Raw genomic sequence first — 5,356 nt, 5'->3', positions numbered from 1 at the left:
CTCCTGTGACGGGATCTTGATAGTTTGAGCCTCTAGGGTGTAACCGACCAAGTAGTAAATTCGGTTAACCCGTCGGATCTGCACAAGTAAAGGAAAAGCTCACTAGGTTGTAGGATCTGGCCAATGTATTATCCAGTTATCACTACCAACACTAGATTCGCAATTCCCAACCTTCTCCTAGCTCGTACGGCCAAATGTAGTTCCGGTTCTTGAGGGCAGGAAGGCACTTGCGTGTTACTGTGCAAATTGAGGTCTGTATTGATATTTAAGCCTATACCTGCCTGGATTTCTACCTTCTATGTCTTTCATCTGCTAAATCCCTTACCAGGCTCGGCTGCATGTCTCTTCTTCCCTTGACCCATCATCCCAGCTGTATTATCTTCAGATCCCCCGGATCCATGACGTAATCATCATGGTCACCCTATTATGGGTACACTCATCCGGATCCAGGTCGCTTCGATCCACTTCACTGTAAGTTTGCACTCGTCGTCGATCTGAGCTCTCCCATCATCCAACATCATCTCGCAACCGTCTGTGATCTCCATTGTCCCACGAAAGTTCGAGATCCACTGTATCCATCATCCCTATACCCTGGATCCAGGTCCCTCCAGGCGGGATCCTCCCTCCTTGGATCCGAACTCCGAAGTATGGGATCCGGGGTACCTCGCGGTGGATCTTGACTCTTCATTAGCCGTGGCTACTAGATCCACCTTCAGAGGGCACCGACCATCCTTCCTTCATAGGATCCACACTCGATCCACTCTTGTATAGTATATCCCATATCCATCTTAGTGAATCCAGGTAAGGGTGGATCCGAGGTAAGTCTTGGTGGATCTTGCCTTCTCGTACATCGCTCATATCAGATCCATCGTCATTCCATACGGGGTGCTGCTCGCCATGGCTAATCCACCACAGGCAACTTGCACCCGTGCCAAACAACCCAAATCCTCTATAATCACTTGAAATTGTCACTGATTCGGGATAGTGACCCCGCGTCAGGACCATTCTCTTATTTCTGAAAAGCACTTCACCACAATCGCCTCCTGTACGTTGTCGGCGCTGCACAACAGCGCTCACGGCGTGCATCACCAGCATCCACAACCGCTTTCTCCCCTTCGCGACACATGTCTCCCGCCAAGCGTACCGGCAAATCGTCGGGCAAGGCCCCATCCACCACACCTCCGGTCAGTCCGTCTTCCATGTCGCCCACCGATCTGCGGGTTCTAGCCCAGGCTCTTTCCGATCAGGTGCAAACCCTGACGGCGGAGCTCCAGACGGCTCAAGGTGCCCAAGACCAAGCTGCGTCTCTACACACTACCCAACTTCAGACCTTGCGGGCCCAAATCCATGACCAAGCGATGGAGATCCAGGGGTGGGAGCACCGTGCGTCCTCTCGGTCGCAGGACCTGCGACTCCTGTTGGCTGATCAGGCGGTCGAGATCCGCGACCTGACCGGACGGCTGGATCGCGCCTCCCGTCAACGAGACGTTATGCGAGATGACAACGACCATCTCCTTAGGGAGATGGCACTCGCCGGATCTGAGATCCACCAACTCCAATCCCGGATCCACGACCTCGAGCGGGATCTGGAGGATTCCCAGACTGCTAGGGCAGCTGCGGATGTGAGCTTGGACCGCCTCCGAGAACGCCAAGCGGCATGCATTGGGAGTGGCTCATCATGTTGTAGGGCTTGGCTGACGCCCCTGCGACATTCAACCGCCTGGTGACGCAGCTGTTCATGCCATTTTGAGCCCTCGTACAAACGTACTTCGACGATATATTCGACCTTAGCCGTGCCGAGGGAGGCAAGACAGCTTTGGGGGTGCATTTGGGGCACCTCTGTCAAGTGTTGGACGTGATGCGAGCGAACAAGCTCTACGGCAACATCGACAAGTGCGTCTTCGCCTCACCAGAGATCAATGTTCTCGGTTGCTTCGTCAGCAACGTGGGGGTTTGGGCTGACCCAGACAAGATCCAGGCCATTGCAGCATGGCCAACGCCCCGATTCCAGAAGGATTTGCGAAAGTGGTTGGGATTGGCCAACTACCTTCACAAGTACAGCACCGGGTACACGAGCCTCGCTTAACCCTCGTCGGACCTCGTTCAGAAGGACGCCGACTGGAGCTGGGATCAAGAGCGCCAGGATGCCTTTGACAGCATCAAGGCCGGTCTCCAAGAGTACCCTGCTGGACAAGACAAAGCCGTTCAGCGTCGTCAGCGATGCCTCCGACTAATCCATTGGGCATTGCATTGCTGCAGGCCAACACGGCTGGACATGTTCGAGTCATCTCGTTCCAGTCCAGGCGGCTAAAAGTCGCCGAACGGAGCTACCCTGTCCACGACAAGGAACGCCTGGCAATGAAGTATGCCCTTGTGAAGGTTCGGGTTCATCTTCTGGGCTCACGGCCCTTTGCGATCTACACAGACCACGCATCATTGAGGACGGCGACAAATTTGCCTCACTTTCTCCAACGAATGGTGAGGTGGCTGTCCTTCTTCGCGCAGTACAGCTTTCGCGTGAGTACAACCCGGACAAGTTCAACGTGCTTGCGGATGCCCTCTCCCGGCGTCCCGACTACGAGTTGGCCCCCCGCACACGGGTGACAACGGATCCATTTGATCGGATACGCATGGCGTATCGGGATCATGAGGCTGTCATGTCTATCGTCAAGTTTCTCGCGGCAGGAACGAACGCGAAGTCCGACTAGTTTTCGGCGCGACGTCGTTCTCGACTCCACCGATATGAGCTGAAGAATGGCTTCCTCTATTACCGGGTGAGCCCAATTAACCTCCACGGGTGGTAGAACCCAGCGACATAGATCTGAAGCTCGACATCCTCGCGGAGGCGCCCGACACGCCCTCCAGGGGCCACTTAAGCCGCGACAAGACCTTCCTGTCAGTCTCTCAGGCCTTCTGGTGGACCCACATGTACAAGTGGGTCGCACGTTACGCGAAGACATGCGAAACATGTCATCGGGTTAAGCCCGCAGGGCACGACTCGGCTTCGCTACAGCGCCTGCCCGCTCTAGCTGACTGTTGGAAGTCGATGAGCCTTGACTTCAGCTTTGGGCTTCCTGCCGATGGACACGGCAGCACTGGGATTTTGGTACTCGTGTGTCGGCTGAGCAAGATGGTGCATCTCGCTCCAGTACCCATTACCGCCACAAGTGAAAAGACCGCGAGGTTGCTCGTCGATGGCGTGTTCCGCTATCACGGTCTCCCGGAGACAATTGTCTCAGACCTAGACCCGTGATTCATGGCTGCATTTTGGAAAATGCTGTTTCCTGTACTGGGAACTCGCCTACCGATGTCCTCTGCGGACCATTCACAATCAGATGGCCAGACAGAGCGCGCCAATAGAGTGCTCGAGGACACTCGGCACAGTGTGTGCGCGGAAGCCCCGCGTACGAGGTCGACGCTGCTTCCAGCTGTTGGGTTTGCGCTCAACAACGCGGTGCACGCGTCCACGGGGCTCACGCCTATCTATTTGAACGGCTTCCGTCACCCCTGAGTGTCTCTCACTCATCTAGGAGACATTGGTTCCTCTATTCTAAGTAGGAGAGGCTCGGAAAGCTTTTTCCTCCCAGGTCTCAGATATGAGACCGGTTTCACGGCGAAAACAAGTGGAATTCTTGTGAATACCAAGCTATGCGTGATCATCAGGGTCCGCGATGAAATGGCAGTTGCCCCTGACAGACAGAAGGAGTAATATGACAAACATGGGAGAGGAAACCTAACAGTACTGAAGGTGGGTAAGTTAGTGTTATAAGACACGAGGAACCTACCGCTAGACTACTGTCAGCTCTGTCGGAAGCAACAAGCTGAAGCGCCGCTTCAATGGTCCATTAGCGGTCCTGGCCAGGCGTGGTGTGTCGTACACTATCGACCTGGGTAAGGCAATGACGACGCACCCGACGTTCTACGTTGGACGTCTGAAGCGGTACCATGATCCAGAGGAGGTTGCTGACTAGCAGACCACCTTAGTCCATCTCCTCGAACGAAGGCCTGCAACAGATGTCGACGAAGGCGTCGGAGCCGGTGGCGGCACCCAAGCCTCGGGCTGAACGGCAAGGCTGCGGTCGAGACCGCACGCTGGAAGGGCCCCGTACGATCGGACCCCAGAGCCATACGCCGAGTACGTCGAGTACGGGTTAGCACAATACGCGTACGACCAGGAGTGCGCCGAATACGGCTCCGGGCGTGGCAGTAGAGCCTCGATACGTCGGATCATGCGGAAGGCCTCGTCAAGATCAGACAAAGCGGCCCACTGGTCCACCCGCAGATGCAGGCTCGATACCTCATGCTCCAACAGGTCCAGGCGGCCCGCAAGACGAGCGAGCTCGCCCTGATTTCCGGCCTGGGTGGCAGCATCACCGCCAGTCCTGCAATCTTAAGCACGAGAGCGCGTTGACGAAGGCGGTCAGCCTCAGGGCCCTGTGTCGGACCCGCCGGACAAGCACTCGAACGATAGTGACGTTCCGGAGACGCCGAGTACCCGTACACGTACAAGGACACCGCTGCCCCTGCTTGACCGGAACGGAGAAGTTCACTGCCTCGTGGGGCGGATTCTCCCGAAGCAACGGCGTCGCGCTAAGCTACAGCTCCTCGTGAAGTGGAGGGGTTATGCCTACTCCGAGAACTCCTGGGAGCCAATTGAGCGACTCCCAATTGACCGCCCGAAGGCTGTCGTAATCGGGGAACAGAAGCAGCTGCACCTTCATAAGTAGTCCGGGCTTTTTTGCCCGAATGTGGAACGGACGTTGACGACACTCCGTACCCGCGCTCATTATGAGCGGTAAAAGTCGCGCGCTTCAGTTGACAGTATGCGCTTGCTGACCAAATGGGCGAACCGGACACGAATATCACGCTGGTTCAGGATGCGGGACAGCAGCCGATCTTCATGGGGTTCCCGTAACTCCGAGGGTGATTACTTTAGAGACTCCACACAGGCCCAGAGCATGTCCTCACACGAGTTCCAGTTGGGACAGTTCCCGAAAAGAACCCAGGGGTAGCCCCAGAGAGGGGAGAGACCACACCGGCTCTCGGGCTTCTTACACTAAGTCGTGAAGGACTTTAAAAGGATTCGGTGAGGCGCGAGAAGCATGCACCAGGCCGCCTCCAAGTTGTCGACGAAAACTGCTCCTTCTGGACAGGGTACGTTCGTAAACGCCCTTAGAAGTGTGGCCACCGACAAGGCCACGAGGAGAGACGAGGATCTCCAGGGAAAGGTCAGCCCCAGAGCTCTCCTCGTGAGGCCAATAACCCGTTGAGTTGACGTTTGCTCCCTGGCTGACGGGTGCCATCACCGGACCCCCACGCGAGCTCCGGGCAGCTTGCAAGTCCTCCTGCTTCTAGT

Source organism: Phytophthora infestans, genomic scaffold, assembly GCF_000142945.1.
Source record: "Phytophthora infestans T30-4 supercont1.103 genomic scaffold, whole genome shotgun sequence".
Lineage (NCBI taxonomy): Eukaryota > Oomycota > Peronosporomycetes > Peronosporales > Peronosporaceae > Phytophthora > Phytophthora infestans.
Note: the sequence above shows the minus strand (reverse complement) of the source record.